Below are 16,879 nucleotides of genomic sequence, written 5' to 3'. Positions count from 1 at the left end.
CTAGTTGTTGAGCAAGTTCGTAGACAGGAGGAAATGTTAAGGGGTAAAAAGGCAGTGGCTCAGGCTAAGCAGGGACAGTGGTTGAATTGGGAAGGTGTAGAGAAGAAAAAGTTTTGTTGGAAAAAGCTGTGGAATATGGAGGAGAGGAGTATTAGATTTTTGATAGGGGCAACATATGATGTATTGCCAACTCCCCAGAACCTAAAGCTGTGAGTAAAAGGAGACCCGCTATGTTCATTTTGTTCACGTACTGCAACTCTAAGGCATATTTTGTCAGGCTATAAGGTTAGTCTGTCACAAGGCCGATATACCTGGCGACATAACCAAGTATCAAGAAGCTTAGCTGCAGGTATTGACGATAAATGAAGGCAGGTAAATTTAGGAGGGTCTAAAGTGAAGAGAGTGGAAATTCAGTTTATTCAAGAGCGGGAGAAAGTTAATAAGACAATAAGGAGGCAAGGTGGCTTTGAGGATGCTTGTGATTAGGAGATGCAGGTAGATTTAGGAGGAAAGCTTGTTGTTCCCAAGGAAATAGTCTCTACAAATATAAGGCCTGATATAGTCTTGTGGTCTAAGAGTAGAATGAGAGTCTATTTCATAGAGCTGACTGTTCCTTGGGAGGAACTAGTGTTAGAAGCAAATGAAAGGAAAAAGCTTAGGTATGTGGAGTTGGGGTCAGAAGCAGAGCAGTGAGGATGGAAGGTTAGGATCTGTCCAATGGAAGTAGGATGTAGAGGATTTGTTGCAAAGTCTGTTGAGGGAGTTGGGTGTAAGTGGAAAGAGTGTGAGGAAAATAGTGAAGGAATTGTCAGATGAGGTAGTAAGGGCCAGTCAGTGGATTTGGATTAGAAGAAGCAATAGTAGCTGGGGGCCAAGCAGGGGGAGCACTTAGGGTAAACAAACTTGGGAGAAGCAAGGAAGAAATCCAGGATGTATTTAAGTGGAGCCTTTTGAAACCACCTTTCAGGTGAGTTGGCCTGCATGGCCTTGTATTTGCTGGCATTTTTTTTTTTTAGTGACTGTAGAAATGTTTAGGTGAGTTTGTCTGCTGAATCTGCTAGTGTGTCTTGTTCTGCCTCCACCTCTGGCACCCTCTATACTTTCATTACCCCCTACCCGAACCAGGGTTTGAATCCCATTCCTACTTATCTTTACCTCTTCTATTTCTACCCCCTACCCGAACCAGGGTTTGTATCCCCACCCTGCTATGACGTGTGCAGCTGGTGAGAGGCTGGAGTAGCTCGTGGTTGTGAAAGAAAAGATGTTTGTTGTAGTTTGAGGAGCACTGATGGCTGCTATTAGGGGAGTGACTCTGGGACGCCGGTGATCATTGTCTAGCTTCCTGGAGGTGTTGTGGGCCCAACTAGATGAAATATTGATGAAAGGAGGCTCTCCCCTAATGACCCAAATGACATGTTGGTCAGCACTGCTCACTGGTCTATATAGGGATTATTCACTGAGTCTGGTCCATTTTCTTTGGTAGCACAAGTTTCTTGTGTTTTCTTTTAATTTGAGTCCTGCACTTTCTGAGCACATTCTTTGGTAAGTTTAACAACAATTAATCTGGCAACTAGGGATAGGCATTTTAAGTGATTTTTGAGGTCGACTAATTAACCCAGTTTAAATCGATTAGTCATGATAGTGACGTTATCATTAAACCAACATTAATCACCAAAGCAGCTATTTGTTCCTGTTGTTTGCTGTCACACGAGCATTTAGCTACAACAAAACCAGTCATTTCGTCGTCTTTCCTTACAGTCTTTTTGCTCCTGAAGCACAACATTTTTTGTGACAGTTTACTAAGTGAGTTCTCCTTGTGCTGGTAAAATTGTGGTAAACTAGCTTCATCCCGCATTATGTGCATTTGACTTTGTTGTCCAGTGGAGTGAAATCCTGCCACGCTTGGCTTCATTTTGTTGCCAACATTTGTTCTGGTCTGTTGCTTCCACTGTAAGAGGCAAAATCCGGTAGAAACAGCACCGTAAACGTTAGTTCCACGTCTCTGCATATTGAAACATTAGTCTGCTCCTGCTTCAAACAAAAAAAATGAGTCAACTCTTAAAAAAGTAGTAGACTATGCGGGCTATTCCGATTAATCAATTAGTCGAGCACATCACCTACATGCAACGTTCTTTTACTGTTTTATTTTTTATTTTATTTGAAGCTGATAAGTTGGCATACAGTACTCTGTGGGTTCCCTTAATTTGTCTTTCTGTTCATGGCTTGAGAGTGAATGGCATAACATTAATAGGCTCTATTTTGTACATAATACAGAGTAGTTCAAGCAAAACATTTTTTTTTGGATTGTATAAAAACATTTTTTACAGCTGTTTGGTTATTAGCACTGTCACCTAACAGCATGAGGGTGTCTGGTTCAAATCTTGGCCTGTGCACTAATATATCATTGTATATTACATTGCATCAGTAGTAAAGTGAAAATAAAGTTTACAATAAGGACACTGCAGATAAATGGTCAAATACTGGCAACCCAACTGCCAGCAACCTACTGTAACTTCAATGAAAAACAGCAAAGTACTGTAAATCACTGAATTCTGTTACCACAGTAACATACTGTAAATTTGATAACAGTAAGCGTACTGTAGAACTTACAATAAATTGCTGGCAGTATTTTACTGTAAATATATAAGACAATTTTTACAGTGTATGTGATGAGAAGATTTTTCTTTTTTTTCTTTAACAGGGTACATTTTGGGGGAGCCCAATACAAGAAATACCTAGTAAAATGAAACTTTTAAGTAAGTGAATCACAAAAGGAAGTATTCATGCAGGTCATATCGAATACGATGAATGCCATTTAGCTCTTAAAACGGTCTGACAGACAGCACTTTTATTTATGAGTTTTAAAAGCATCACTAGGGTTTCATGGGGGCCACATACCATGCCTGATTTGCTGCTACATTGCCTGCAAAAAAAGAAGAAAAAAAGGAAAAAGAAATCCTGAGGCAGGGACAATAGCTGCAAAGATTATAACAGCATACAGCCAACACAGATGAAGACCGCCATCAGCTGAAAGGAATCATATTCAGTGGTAAAAGCTCCCTGACACTTCTGTGTCACTAGTTATTTATCCCTCAGTGAATTTCTAAAGTAAATTTCTTTCAGTTGCTTCCACAGCCAAATTAATTTTTCATTTTCATTTCACTGAGATTGGAAAGGTCAACAAACGTATAACTCTCTTTTTCCTTATCTATCTATCTATCTATCTATGACTCTTTAGCAAAGTTTGTAGTCCACCGTATATTCTCTGCATCATATGCATCTTCAATGAACAGCAAGATAAATTAATATGACATTTAAAAATGCAAAGCGGTTACCTCACGAAATAATAAACAGGTTGTTACCCAATTCAAACAGACAAATAAGTAACAATAATATTTCTCGGATTCTCACAAGACACAGTTTAATCATCATAATTGGCAATACCAGGACATCAGCCTGGTCATTCTGAATTGTGCAAAATGCTCATATACCACAGATCAAACAAACAAGTCTAAATTGGTTTGATATTTCTAGACATATTTGTTGTTTGTTTCGCTAGTTGGATTCACATTCAAGAAAACTCAAAGAGTGCTGCCCTACGAAACCATTTAGGCTGGTTAATCGTGGCAGTGGATATGTAATGAGATAGTTAACCCCATTATGAGAGTCATTATGCTCCATTATAGCTGCACATGGGCAGCAGAAAGCAAGGCTATTTTAGAAAACCCCTGTATATCAATACATTACTGTCAATATTGTTATTCTATAATGCACCTGTTTTCCAAGATTATTTTCAAAGACATGTTTTAAATTAATCAAATGTGTGCTCAAAATGTTTCAACAAAATATTCAGTCTGTGTGGATTAAACTGATAACAACAAGGAATATAACTTGGTGGTATCTGCGACCAAACAATGATTTTTCTTATTCATTTATAGCGTCCATGATGATGATTTAAATATCAAAAGTCTTATTCTTATATAAAAAAGATGGTGATGGTTTATCCAGCCTACAGTGTCCTGCTATTACAAATATCTATCCATCTATCTAGATAGATATCTTAAGAAAACTATTTATTGACTCAGCTGGAATAACTAGAATAAACTGAAATAATGAAAAGTAAATACGTAGTTTCAGTGCAGTCGATTCATTCAGTCATTCATTTACTTTCCTCACTAAATACTTTTCATGTTCATGGGGGCTGAAGGATACCAGCGTACGAAGTGCAGAAGGCAGGGAAACATGCAGATGATTTATAGTCTTCAATCTACCAGAATTTGGATTGTGCTGTGTTCCAACAGTTTAAGACTTTACCTTTTATAGTTTTCAGGGATGATGAGTATGATTTACTTTGGTAGACATGATCAATTCTCAGTGTTATCTGAACCATATCCACACAGTCATTGTCTTTCTCTGGTACTGCACTTGTTCTGAGATTGCAGAACACATCTTATATGTAGGTAATAACATTGAGTTCGGCATAATCACACACATCTACTTATGGTACTTTTTTTTTTTTGTTACAGATCAAATCTGGATGTGTGCTTTTCACCAAGAGAGAAGGTGATCAAGGTTTAGGCCTTTGTTCTACCAAATAAATATCTTACCTGCCAATTCAATCACATTTCCAGTGAGCTCTGGGGATTTTCATGTTAACTTCCATTCCATCATGCTGGCCCTGAAAATACAAAAGGCAAACTATAGGCACAATTTAAAAGATAACAGACTTAAAGTGATAACATTTGGGGATACTCATTGTCATTTGCTCTATAGAATACACCTCAAGAATATTGTACTGTTGAAAAGATCATGATTCATCTATAAGACAACCAAAAAATGTTTTAAACCTTTTGGATACATTACACCTCTTGACTCTCTTTTTTTCTCAAAACTCTTTCTACATAATCACTGAGTCATGTTGTTAGTTTTTAACTACTTCCTCTACTGATCCTGAAATTATAGTGACTTTGAGAAACTTTATCCACGAAGATGGACTTTACAGGATGCCTTTTTATTTTCTGAAAAGAGCTCATTCCCCAGGGATGAGGCGACAGTAACAAAGCCTCACTAACACAAAACCGCAATTGTTTCCTGAACACACAAACATATACACACAAAGGACAGAACCTGCTGAATAAATTATGGAGGACAAAAGCAAATCGAGATGAGGCTTTACATCTTGCATGCCATTCATTAGTACAATGAAGGAACTGTGGCTACAATTAAGTATGTGTTTGATCTACAACAGATTCATTTCGAGGGTTTGGTGCTACCCTAACATTTGTGTAAGACTCTATCCTGTTTGTGCTGCATTACACATAAGAATTGTATCCACATACTATTTCATTATATCTACCCTCAGTTTATGGCCACAAACCACTGCAAACATGTAACTGCCTGACACATTTGTATTTGTTGACAAAATAGAATAGAGCACAATACCACAAATTTACATTTAGTGACCTGTGGTCACAAAAGGTTCAGGGTTTACAGCTGGAAAAATGTTATCCAAACAGAAACATAAAATCCATTTCTTGGGAACTAATATCAGGCACAGATTTGGTGCTTGGATGAGTATTTATAGCAGCAGGATGATGTAGGTGGGACTGACACAATCTATACAACAGTGTGCATGTTCCCCCAAATGAGGGGAAATGTCACTGCACAAGAGTGTGAGTCACACTGTGTTGTATTTTGAATAGTTTCTGAACAACAATGGAGCTCAGTACCATAAGGAGACAAGAATTACCGTCTCACAGTTTCATATTGCCACTTGTCATTTAAGTGGCAGTTCATGTTAATATTTGTGTAGATTTGACCTTTGACCATTTGCTTACAAGATGTCAACACTACAGTGTTATTCTATTAGACATTTGTGTGAAACTTCACCATAATTATGAATTATGAACTCTTAAAGGTGGGGTAGGGGATCTTTTTCTGGAACATTTTTTTACATATTGCTTGAAATACTCTACACACCCCCATTGCAACCAATTAATTAAAAGTTTTGACACAAATATGAAAAGTTTTAGTGGCCTCTAGAACGAACAATCTAGGAAAAACACTATCCAATCATACTGAACGGACCGTTAACAATGATTGGATTCTGATGCCGTCTATCAAACTGCAATCTGTTCCTCCCTCCCCCTCCTTCCCCCTGTGCGCGTACCCTGCTCCGTGAACGAATTACGTGTCCAGAAGCTTGGCAGGAAGCTAAACTAGAGCCAGCTTGGCTTGCACCTAGCATTATTAAACGTATAGTTAGCATATACTAAATACTAAATACGGCAACGATCGATGCTTGCTGTCAGAACAGCGCTCGTGCACCTTCGTGCTTGTGCGCGTTCATGTACTCTAGAGGCGTGCCTTCGGGAAGAAAGTGAAGAAAAGGTTTGGGACTTTTTACCTGTGTATTTTCAAAATGCAGCTTCGCTGGACTCAAGATCCAGGATCTCCTACCCTACCTTTAAGTAATGGTCAAATGTGTATCTTGAGAAGCTGCAAAATAACTTTGATTGCAAAATATGGGTGCTTTTCAGATGGAGAATTGAAAAGATATTTGGTGTATAAGTGTGGAATGGATGGACCTAGGAGTGAGCAGACAACATGAAAACAAGGCCATCGGCCATGGCTGCCAGCATTACTGGCATGAGAAAGAATATCATGCTTCAGCAAGAGAAGCAGTACTCATAGGTAGAACAGTTTTAGAGTTGGTTGGGTTCTTCGTGAAATTTAATGACGTCTAGGACACGCAGAATTTGATCAGATTTGTTAGTTAAGAATGACTCTGGTCCAGTTCTACACTTCAATTCTATAGTTTAAAAAGCTGTCCAGTCAAAGCAAAAACCCCTGACAGGATGACCTGGTAATCTAAAAAAGGAATTGGTATTGTAAAACAACATTCTCCAGAGAAATAACTATTCACAGCTGACTGGCTTATACTTCCATAGGAATGAAAAATTATAACTGCGCAGTAGATGATAGGGATGATGTATATAAACTTTGTCACTGTAGTCGTTATCATTGATATCATGATTTTGAAAACGGACGTTTATGGTGCTTTTACAGACCTTTTAAGACATGAATGTGACTTGCCATTCTGAAGCAGGTTGAGAAGAATCAAAATTAGGCAAATACCGGAGACAGTAGTAAACATCAAAAAAGCGGTGAGGGGGGTTCTAAAACATTGCAGACGACTCAGAAAAGATGCTTAATGTTGAAAATACCGGAGTTCCCCTTTAAGTAAAATGTTGTCGTTTAACTACAGAACAAGAGTACAGCACCTACAGGTACCGCCCTCTATGATTTAAAATAAACAAATTTGAAGTAATATGACTTATCTCTGCATAAATTGTATGCTATTATCACTGCAAATATTATTATATTGACATAGTTAAAACAGCACATGATTTCATGAGTATGCCACAAATTGAGAATTTCAAAGACTCAAACCCAATATAAATGGTTGGCAGATATGTAGATTAGAGGACTCTTGAAAGTGTTTAACAAACATAAAGTTCTTGTGGTTTAACTAAAAATTGATCAAAGTTTTTCATTTTATTGCTACGTTATATTTTGCATGAACTACAGAGGCCAGTTGTGTATCCCATTGCATCTTTAACGTCAGTCAGTCCAATAAACTCTTACTTGTGGCCTCAGTGTTCTATCAAAGACCTACAAAGCCATTTGTCTTCTCTTTCTGCCTCCCATGAACTCAAAGAGATAAAGTCCCACTCTCAAAGAGTAGTGGTCTAACAAATCAGGACTAATGTCGGTGTCTTCTACTCCACAACTCGGCATATTTTGACCTGCAGGTCACACTACATTACCCTTTGGAACTGACCAGAAATTCATGTCAGGCTGAATCAATTGGGTGCATGGCCACTCGTTCAATTAAGAACTTTGGTGGGGTTGAGCTGTGTGGTTTGCAGTGTGGTGAGTACAGGCTCCCAAAGGAGCAGCAAGTGCTGAAATCAGCTCAGCTGTGCCTGCCATTTTTCATTATCTAATGGCAAATCCATGTGTGTCCAGTAGAAGGCCAAGAAGACAAAATCACTGAGGGATGATAAGAACTAGGAATAGACAGATAGATAGATAGATAGAATAATTGATTGAAATGCTTTAGCGAAATTTACTTTTCTCACGAAACAATAAATACACTTCAAACATAAATCATTACATGCTTACTTCAGATATCAGAGTTAAGAAAAACAGTCATGAAATCTGTAAGATTTGCTATGATATAAAACAAATGACTATAGGGAGTCACATTTTCTATTAAAAGAAGTGAGACGATGGTGGCAAGATAAAACACATTAGTGGACTTTAAAGTAGGCATTAAGACGGAATACAATTATCTGCAACAAAGGCAGAAATTTTCCGATCGTCTCAATTACATGATATGGGTCTTAATTAAATTAGAATGCGGCTAAATCTGTACTTTCATATGATATTAATTAATGCACGTCTCAGTTTTGTACACCATTTGTCGGTAGATAATATGAAAGCTTACAGGCTTTTCTTTTCTCTATTTCAGTGCATGTGTGTGCCCATGTGTCCATGTGTGTGTGTTGGTACAATCTATAAACAGTGACTTGCTTGAGATGCAAACAAATAACGTATTGTGCCATAATATGGGGTAAGTGATGCCAGATTATCTAATTTGTAAATGGAAATCTGCTGAGGAATGAGATCAGCTTAGTCTTATTGCACAGATTGGTGCTGCTTCTCAGAATGACATAAAACATACCTGCTTACCAGTCCAGTGGACCTGAAAAAGGTGAAGGGATAAAGCAAAAGCATGCTACAATAGGGAGGACAGCACATAGCTTTGAGACTAACATATTATCTATGCTATACATTTGCTGTCAACACATTTTGATTAGCTTCTTAGAATAAAAATGTTTTTAGAGAAATGGGTTGGTACCACAGTTTAAAATCTTCTCCTCTGAAGGGATACTGCATTAAAGGTGAACAAATAATAAAAAAAATCTCGTCAAAGTGGAATTAGTACATTCAGGGGAGATATGGAATTAATATGTCTGATTAAGTGCCTGACTGAATTAGCATTTGGAGTCCAAAGAGATTTGAAGCGGGAGGGGTTGGATGAGATATGCTGAAAGGATGAAAGGCTGACAGATTGGGCTATTGAGGAAAATAGAGTAACAAAGACAACATAGGGAGGAGAAAAGATAGAAACAACAATCCTTTGGCTTTTGGATTCACTCATGCCAGTTTTTGATTAAATGTTTTTGACAAAGAAATGCTATTTCAAATAATCTGCCTGTGGATCAGATCCACTGTCACCACCATCTATTGGGTTGTCAGTATAGAAACCAGCTGTCAGTTGGTCAAGATGAGGGAGGCGAATGATTTGTCCCCTTCAAAAATGTTAGTCATGAAAGAGCCTGTAATCTATTTTCAGGTGTAGCCAGTTATCAAAGATGAAAGAACTCTGTGAAGATGTTCATTTTTGGAGATGAGGACCTCAAGGATGACAAAAAGAGGGAAATATTCAGAGGGAGGCAAGCGCTCAAAAACCAATACTCAAAGGCGGAAGGAAATGTGAGGAAAAGGTAGGGAGGATGAAAGAAACAGACAGAGTGGTTAGGCCCCTGAGGAAAAGAGATGTAAATTGTCAATATGGGATTTCTCCTAAAAAATCTCTGAATGACATAGCTGGAGAAAGCCTAAGAGGGAATATGCATGCTATGCAACAAGTCAACACGGATGTGAATTTATGTGATTTGCCTCTTTATCATCTTTGTTAATCAACACAAAACCTAAGAGAAAAACACAGACATGAGCACACTTCAGAGTAATGGAAGTATGGGATCTAGGTAAGATGGGCAGAAGAAGACTGAGATAGAAATATAGGAGTAAGGAATAGAGAGCACAAGGCAAAGTGGTATATAGAAACCTTTGGACAAATGAGTGTGATGTGTGAGGTGAGAGACATGAAGGGGAAAGAAAAGAAGTGAGGAGAGCAGTTAAGATTTTTGCTTTTTTTTTATTGTCAGTATTCATTTAATTTCCTGGTGTGATGGACATTGCGGTATGTCGTTCTCCAGGAACAGATGAGTGCAGTAGTTGAAGTGGCAAACTGACAAATTAGATTAATTTCCGCGCTCTGTTCTTTCTCTAGATAGTACTCATTTGGATTTTCCTCCAAAAATGAACTTGCAGGCTTCAAATGGTGTTCCATTTAGAGCAAGAACAGTCTTCTTGGTCTATTCACATTAACCCTTCTGAGAATGTGTTTTCAGGGTAGTTTCACAATCTTAACTTATAGGAAATTTTCTTATTCTCATTATTTCAGCAAGGAATGAATTTTAATACATTCTACCGAGCAGTCTGACTGTCCTTTCCTTATTCTTTTTAGGAAGACCTGTGTAATAAGAAATGGTTTTCTTTTTTTCCCCACAAAAAGGTTGGCACTGGGAGAAGAGTACACTTCACCTATTTCACAAAACAGTGAGGCGCTCTTGAATATGGAGTGAATAGATATTTCCTTCACTCATAAGGCTTTTATCTCTAAAAAGTTTTGTCTATTATAAACTTTAGACCGGCAGCAACTAATTTGTTGAAGCATCTCATACAACAGCATAGCTGCCTTGTAAAGCTGAAACACTGAAAAAAGGAATACAGGAGGTGGTACTGCATGTATCTGTAAGTAAAAGACTATTAAATCTTGATATTTAAGCGTTGTGCACTGAAACCACTAAAAGTGCATGTCATATTCATTAAATGGTTGTATCAGCAAAAAGCCTTATTAATACTGTTTGTAATGGCTGGGATTCATCAGTCTACATTTCTTCAAAACCAATCAACTTATTGCTCCATGTTTGCAGTGCATATTTATGGTCGCTTGAATGACCAAGGTCATTTTCTTTGCTGTTGTATGAGGCATGGTTATCTGGTTTGAATTATCTATGGATATTCTTGGTGCACAATATATTTTCGGCCCTTTACTCTCTCCTCTGGTATTAATATCAGAATTTAGTGTGAGCTTATTCACTACAAATACTAAGATGTAATCAAACATTTCCCTATAATTAAGCAAGCACATTTTGAAAATTAATTCTAATGATGACTTTTAGAAACATGATGTAGAGGAATTTAGATGCATATCATTGATGCAGTTGAAGTTTTTGGTCTATTTCTATTTGATTTTAAATGCCATCATTTGCTGCAAAATTCATCCTTATGTAAATACTACACAACTATGGTTCATTGCTTAAACTGTATAATTGAAATGGGATAAGATGGATTAAAAAAAAATAGTTCAATAAAAAGATATAACATTTATTACGAGTTTTAAAAAATAAATATTTCTGTGATAAGGGAAGCCACTGAAAAATAAATTAGATTACATTCTTTCAGTTTACCATTTTCTGGTTCCTACATGCATTGACTTCTTCTGTTGTAATGTGTTTTGGATAATTGAGATTGCAGAGAACGAGTCATGTTCTCAGGTTTCTCTCATGACACCCCACTATAATTTCTTAATTACATTACATTTACCTGTTTTAACTGATGTTTTGTGCTGCGATCAGACAAATATTTCCACCTCTACACAGGAAAAATAAAAGCCAAACAAGCAGACTACAATAACAATAGAGTGGCATTTTATGGTCCCCTGCTGATCAGCCTCTTTACTTATTTTCATGGCAACATGGCATTTCCTTTTATATCACTCTGTGTAAGTCGTTACAAACAAGAAATCTTATGACCTCAAAGTGGGCACATAACAATGAATTTTGACAAATCATTCCATTTGCATTTCCATTTCTTTCAATTTTTTCAGGACAAACATGACATTACAAAACTTTTTTTCTTCATATAATGCTTCGAGATTGTGCGGTGTAATGAATTTCACTGTCTCCACAGACGGCTTCAGAGTAAGAATTATCTGCCTGCACAGAACGCATGCATGCGAGTAGAGGAACGAAATCCCATGGTTTCCTTTGTTCATTTGCAATACAGACCACAATTTTTAAACACATAATCTAACGTTTCACTTCACTTCATTCTCTCACACAGATGAACGTAGCACACAGCTCAGTTTGACAGTGTTTGAGTGCATGCATTCGTTGCCGCATACAGCAACAATTTTCCAACCAGCTCAATGAAAACTCATGAGGATGCATTTCACTGTGTTGGGCAAAATCACACAAAAGTCTTGTCATCAGGTTATATTGACAAGCTATGCAAGAGTGTGTTGCTACACATCTTTAGTGTTGGGATCAACACTAGGGATGCTAAGCGGATTTACAATAAGATATCAGCACTAAGCAGGGCGTTCATTACAGGTATCAGGAGTTGAAGCTGATAACGGCATTAAGAAAGGAAATGCTGACAAGTTATCAGAAAGAGGGTGTAATAGAAAGGCCAGATTATAAAGCTTAACATCATCATGTTATACAGAAGCAGTGGGAGATGAGAGGAAGAAAGCATGTACATTAGAATTATATTAATCTGTGTCTTCCCAGAGTTAAGTTGCAGTACTTCACTATGACTCTGAATGTTATCATGTGAATCACCAGAGCGTGGAATTAGCTCTTTTCTTTTAAGCAACTATCGCAAAATAATTTCAAAATAAAAATAATGCACAACATGTAATCATGTAGTTTAGTTGACTAGTAGAAAGTGGCCAATCGCAATCACTCACACACAAAAAAGGAGTCTTCCTTTCCTCTGCAAAGCTTTATGCATCAAATAGGAGGAGTACTTGTCAGGTACAATCAGCCATGAATCTCTCTTGAAAAAGCCATCAGCCTCACAGTGCTTTCTAGAACAGTCTTGCACCAGGCGAGTCTTAAGCTTCATTGCCTAGCGGCACCAGCCGCTATGCTCTGCCAGGCTTGCTTGCACAGGGACCAAATGCTCTATCGTAGCAGAGATAAGCAGTATTGTACTATGGGCTCTGACACAGGCTAATAACACAGACTAGCAGGAGCACTCAGAGGACATAGCAAGAGCAATGCCACCAATACTTCAGTGTGTGAGCAATCATGATGACAAATGAGTTTATTGCGGAGAGAAATTCTGATGAAAAGATCAAGCCAAGTACAGTATACGTTGGCCTATTTCTGAACTGAAAAAATGACCTTTGGTTGATGCTCACACATTAAAAGTATTAAAATTTAATACAGTACTGTTCCACTTTTAAAAGGACAATCATGTCTGTCAAAGTGTTTACAACAAATCAGCATAGAATGAACACAGGCGTTCGGGTACATTATTGAATTGTAAATAATAAAAATAATAAGTTTTCTACGTTCAACACAGACTCCTGCAGCAGTTTAGTCCATAAAGCATAGAATAATAGGGTATATTGGAGAAAGTTGATCTGAGAAATATATGTTACGAACACAACTTTTTTGTGGTAAATGCACTTAATGAGTTTGTATTACAACAGCAACAAATAACATGCTTGTCCTACACTAAATATACAATAGTTTTATGAAGTCATTCTAGTGCTTGGTTGCCTGGGTAACGAGTTCCATTCCAGGCAATGATAGTAACACCACTGCTTTTTTGAGAGGACTTAAGGTAAATCGATTCAGAAGAAAGCAGAAATTAAGTGCTACAAGTTCTACATTAGTTTCCTGGATAAAGCTGATTAAGATTATAACTTTTTAAACATTTACACCGACAAAGGTTAGACATTTTACAATATATATGTATGTATAATCTTCATACAACAACTGTTGGTACACTTCCGTGTAATGTATATGGCACTCAGGAATATCCATCTATCCATCCATTTTCTATACCCACTTAATCCGTCGGTCAAGTCGCGGTGGGGGACGGAGCCTATCCCAGCAGTCATCGGGCGAGAAGTGGGGTACACCCTGGACAGGTCGCAAGTCCATCACAGGGCCACACAGAGACAAACCAGACAAACAACCACACACACCCTCACACTCACTCCTAAGGTGAATTTTAGAGACACCAATTAACCTAACATGCATGTTTTTGGACAGTGGGAGGAAGCCGGAGTAACTCAGGGATATTTCAGATACAATTAAAACTTTCCTCAAGCACCATTAACTACTTGTGATTATCTCCATGTAGTGTATAATACAGTGTGGAAAGAATGCACATCTGGCAGATAGGGACAAAAGACTGAGTTAAAAAGGGAAGACAGAGATAACTACATGGAAAATGAACACTGCTCTTGGGACACTGCTCCTTTTCTCCCTCATAGGAAAGGGAGGTCATCTGAGGAGGTTATTTATTTTTCATCTGTAGATGGAAACTGAAGAGCAGTAGGGAGAGCCCCACTGGAATTACTGACTGGAGTTGTACCCTCCCGGGGCACTGTCTCTCTCTTCTCTGTCTTTCTTCCAATCTCGCTCACTTTCCATCTCCCACCTTTCTGATCTTCACTAGAGAGCTGCCACTGTCTCTCTGGGAGAAGGGGAAAGAAGGGAAAAAAGAGGAGCTGTTCATACTCAATACCATCCTTGCCTGACACACAGTCAAACTCTATTCATCCCACACTCCTGTGGTCCACAGAGCTCTGCTTGGCTTTGCTCAGCTGTAAATGCACCAAGCAATCTGAGCTCAGAGCTTCCTCCCAGGCTTGTCTGCCGCTACGTGGGAAGCACAGCTTTTTATCCCAACCCTCCTCATTAGCAGCATTCCCATTCCACTCCCAAGTCATTAGAAGAGCCACTTGTCTTCCCCATCCCCTCTGGTGTTTTCTTTTCATCATTCAATTTCTCTGTTCGGATGAACTTAAGGTGTGAATGTCTCGGCTGACACCTTTTCCCCACCTGGACCAGAGTGAATTATTGGGGGCCAGAGAAGTGGGGCTACATAAGCTTTGTAAAGCCGCCTCTCCATGGCCTGTTCCAGGCATTCTGGTGTTGCCATGGGAGCAAATGAAAGGATGCTTCTCTGTTCCGTTTCTCTTAATGAACAAAGGTGTCAAATGCTTTCTTACATTCAGGTCACTTGGGAGGTTCTCCACAGCTGCAAAAAGTCAAGATGCTAAAAATAAGAGCACTGTAGAAAGTATCCATAGAGCTCATACTTTCAGACCAATCCAAGGCAGCCCGACCCCACCACCCTCCATTCTGCCATCATCAGAAGGTCCCAGGTCTTGTGGCAGTGCAGGTTTTGAGCAAGTACATAATTAAGACGACATTGTTGTTCACCTGGCAAGTTTGCGGGACCCCAGGATGGCCTTTTTCTGACAACCAGGGGGCCTTGTAACCCTCTTTGTTGTCGTTTTTAGTTTAGCAAACAAAAAAAGAAAAAAGAAACATTGAAGAATGATGAGCCATCACTTGCTTTTACATTTCCTTGGAGGGAGACGGTATCAGTGTGAGAGAAGAGGGGATGGGATGAAAAGGGAACCTGCTGCACGAGTAGCGCGGGGCTTGTACAGAGGCAAGCTCTTCATTATACCTCAAATAGAAATAAAGCTGGGGCTGTGCTAATCTCCCTCACAACGGTAACGAGAAAATGGACTCACTTTCACTGCCTCTGAAAGCCACAGTCTAACAAAGGATGTAAGAGAAATCAAATTTGCCCCCCCACACACATACTAACCTCCTTATTTTCCTCCTTCTTCCATGTCTCCATCTCCCTTTGTCTTTCCTCCTCCCCATCCATGTCCCTCTGAATTGCATCCCTCACCTAGTTAACTTCATTGGTTGGAGGGGAAGAATGCTGAGGATGCAGGACTAAGGAGGAACCTGCATCAATTAGACTATAAAGTGCACTTTTTTTTTCTCTCCCACATGCCAAACTAAATTACGTTATAAATTTGAAAAAAAGTGTAAAGGAAAAGCAGTGAACTTTAATTATAGAAGCCGAACTTTAACATAGGTGATTGTTCAATATTCTTCAGTTCACTCTGTGCTCCCGGATTGCTCCATATGACCTCCATTTTGATTTTTCCAGAGATGTAAATTTCACTACGCTACAATTATTCAGGGCAGAAATGTGGTGATATTGCTTCAGAAAGTACTCCGCAATGTAGGAAATAGCAAAAAGCAAAAACATACAATTTTAAAGTATGTTATTTTTACTTCCTGTGTTCAGGTCTGTTTTCTGATGTGGTTTCCATACATGTTGTGTGCAACAAAAGGCCTCAATCATTCCAATAATGCAGCAGACAACCCAAGAGACACAGTGGGAAACAAATTAAACATGATAACTAAGCCTGTGCCTCCTCTGTAGACAGGGTACCGCGTGTGTTCGAGAGCACGTGAGGCACAGAGAAAAGGGGGAAAGTGCCAGAATAAAGCTGATTCCCTTCAATTTCTTTTTCTGGGAGGGCTGCCAGGTCAGATGGCATGGCACTGCATAGGCTGTGTAAAATATTAGTACCGTTTGCCACTGTGTTTTATCTTCATATTTTAGGTGTGCATTGTAAATTCTGACATGTACTGGAAAACTTGTGAAAGAATTCCAATATCAGCCTTTCATTTAACTTCACTTTCTATCGCTGCAATGGCAAGGAATCAATAAATATATGAATAAACCTGAAGAAATACAATGGAGTATCTGAAAATGACACTTAATAGATAAAACGGAATTGTTGCTCTAAACAAGAAAAATTAAAGGAAAAATACTGTTATTTGATTAATATGCTTTTTTTTTTTGCTACATGTTGTCCTAGAAGGGTTCCACGAAACAATCGTCGCTATCGCCAGATTGGAGAGATTGCCAAGGTGCATGTAATGATGTGGGAGTCTAGATTATTAATCTAGATACTCTATGATTAAAGGTAATTGGTATCAGAATGGAGCACTTGAGGATATCAAGGACATCAAGCAAAATCAGAGCAGCAGAATTGAATAAGGACTGAGATGAGAGGATAAAATAGGCCATCAGTATTAAAAGTCGGCTGAAATATCTC

At 38.6% G+C, this 16,879-nt stretch overlaps 1 protein-coding gene across 3 annotated transcripts in view; it reads right to left on the bottom strand.

The window, feature by feature from the left end:
* Window positions 1-16,879, bottom strand: part of lrrc4ca (leucine rich repeat containing 4C, genome duplicate a) — a 59,032-nt gene that overhangs the window by 18,069 nt on the left and 24,084 nt on the right. For 2 of the 3 annotated variants that reach the window (XM_075469546.1, XM_075469547.1), the window contains exon 2: window positions 4,608-4,678. The exons of the other annotated variant lie outside the window; for it this stretch is intronic. The gene's annotated coding sequence lies outside the window, so the exon portion shown is untranslated. The remainder of the gene's footprint in view (window positions 1-4,607; window positions 4,679-16,879) is intronic. 3 annotated transcript variants of the gene reach the window in all.

This window comes from Odontesthes bonariensis, chromosome 7 (assembly GCF_027942865.1).
Source record: "Odontesthes bonariensis isolate fOdoBon6 chromosome 7, fOdoBon6.hap1, whole genome shotgun sequence".
NCBI classification, from domain to species: Eukaryota; Metazoa; Chordata; class Actinopteri; order Atheriniformes; family Atherinopsidae; genus Odontesthes; species Odontesthes bonariensis.
This window is presented reverse-complemented; position numbering and strand designations above follow the sequence as displayed.